Raw genomic sequence first — 2,224 nt, forward strand, 5'->3', positions numbered from 1 at the left:
CAGCGCCTGACCGGCCAGCCACACTGGAAGGGCGCCTGGCACTGACACACAGCAGGGGACACTCAGGGAGACATGGGGTCTTGGCGGGAGGCGACGTGTCCGAGCTGCACACAGGCACCTGTCCCCCTGTCCCCCAGCCCTGAGACCTCTGCCCTATGGGTCACAGGTCCCCACCACCTCTCCCCTGGGGCCGTCCTGCCTGCCTGTCCCTCGAGTGTGAGTCCCAGCAGGTCTCCTTGGGTTTAACGGACAGCTCGTCAAGCTGGCATGTGACCCGGCATCGCCTCTGGGCTGTGACTTTGTCATCTGCTGTGTCCCCCCTCAGCCTGTGGGGACTCAGATCAGGACGGGGTCTCCCGCCCTTCAGGACCAGGCTGAGGGGCTGGATGGCCTCAGACTACACCCCCCGGGAAGCGCCCTGCCCCCTACTCCCAGAGCAGGTGCCCCTCGTCCCTGTAGACGGGCAGACCCCAGCGTGTGGCTCCCCGCCCACCGCACGCGTGTCTCCTCAGCCACTCGTTAGCAGAGAGCAGGGTGGGGCCGCGTCAGGGGAGACCGCGTCAGGGGAGACCACGTCTTGGGCCTTACAGTCAGTCAGAGGGAGCTGGGGCGACAGGCCTGCCTGCTGCCTGGTACTGGCCCTGGTCAGCCCTGCCCCAGAGACACTGTCCCTTCTCCGTCTTCCCCACAGGGTTCCCAGCCCCTGGCCCTGCGGGGCGTCAGGCACAAACAAAACACAGTGGGGACCCCTAGGCCCGTCTCTCCCTCCCACGGGGCTGAGGGCAGAGTAAGTCCCTCAGAGCCACACGCATCAGGCCGGGACAGCCCTGCGGGCAGGAGGCAAAGTGCAGTGCAAGGTGAGGGCGGGGCTGGGCCCCGGGCTGCTTGGGGGGTGCGTGGGGCTGTGCCGTGGGAGCCCAGGCCTCCCCCCGAGCCTGGGGAGGGGCGGGCCGTACCCGGCTGGGGCCAGGCCGTCACCTGTCACCACCGGTGCCTCTGCGGTGGGGTTAGGCTTTGGGCCAGACGGGGACAGACGAGGATGGGGGGCTCTCGTGAGGAGGAGGGGACCCTCGGCGGCTGCGCTCTGGGACCAGAGGGCATCGGGAACGGCCGCCAGCTGGGCCCGTCCGCGGGTGGGGGCCACAGGGCCACAGCGCACAGCCCGGGACAGCAAAGGGGCGGCCCGGAGGCACTCGGCGCTGCCGGCCAGGGAGGCGGCAGATTTGTTCATCAGCGTTTCTTTATATTTACTTTTCCTTAAAATCCCTAATCTGACTTTGGATTAAAGGAGGTCAGAACATGTCACCCCAAACATGTCACTTTGGCACAAGGATTATTTTGAGTGGAAGGCAATTAAGAAACAGTGGACGCGCGGGGGCGGGGGTGCTCCCTGCCCCCACCCCGGCCTACAAGTGGGGCCGGCGGCTCCTGGGTCAACATGGTGTCCGCCGTCCGCCGCCTCGGTCGGAACTGCGACCCACCCCTCCGGCCGGCCACCTCTCCCGGGTGTTCACTCTGCAGGCTTCAGTCACGACAGGGTGACGCTCCCTCCCCTGGGCGCTCACGAGAGCCTCTCCAGCTCCTCCCCACCCGCCGAGCGCAGCTGCTCTAAACCTTCGGACGCCTCGACGCCATTGTCTTTCCTTTAAACGCCATTGTCTTTCCTTTAAACGTCAGCGTCTCGCCCTCCGCTCCCCTGGGCCAGGCGGGTGGGGCGTCCCGCAAGCCAGTGTGGTTAGTAACAAGGAGCCGGGGTCGGGGGCCGGCCACGGTTCCCAGGGATGCGTGGAGCTTGTCCTGACTCAGAACCCTCTGCACAGGTAGTAGAGGCCACTGCGTTGCCCCCGAGCACGTCACGTCACACGTCTGGAAGTTCAGTGGGAACTTTCACGGGAAAAGATGCAGTCAAACTGGGGGTGCTTTGCCCACATCTGCAGCCCACCTGCAACCCCCACCCCCCGTCCAAACACTGCCCCTGCCACCTGGGTCACCGCTGCTGAGTGCCCTCGGTCCTGTGGCTTGCTGAGCACTCGCCACAGCCTGGGCTGTGATTCGGGGACCCTGGTCCATTACAAGGAGCCCTCGTTAGTCTCCGTTCCTGTGAGAGGACACGGCCAGGCACAGCAGTCGCACAGCAGCCCTAACCACCGTCCTGGCGGAGCTGGGCGGGGGCAGCCTTGGGGCTCTGTCTTCTTGGGGCTGGGCCCCCCAGCCGCCAGCTGTG

Source organism: Pteropus vampyrus, unplaced genomic scaffold (assembly GCF_000151845.1).
Source record: "Pteropus vampyrus isolate Shadow unplaced genomic scaffold, Pvam_2.0 Scaffold406, whole genome shotgun sequence".
In the NCBI taxonomy this organism is placed as follows: domain Eukaryota; kingdom Metazoa; phylum Chordata; class Mammalia; order Chiroptera; family Pteropodidae; genus Pteropus; species Pteropus vampyrus.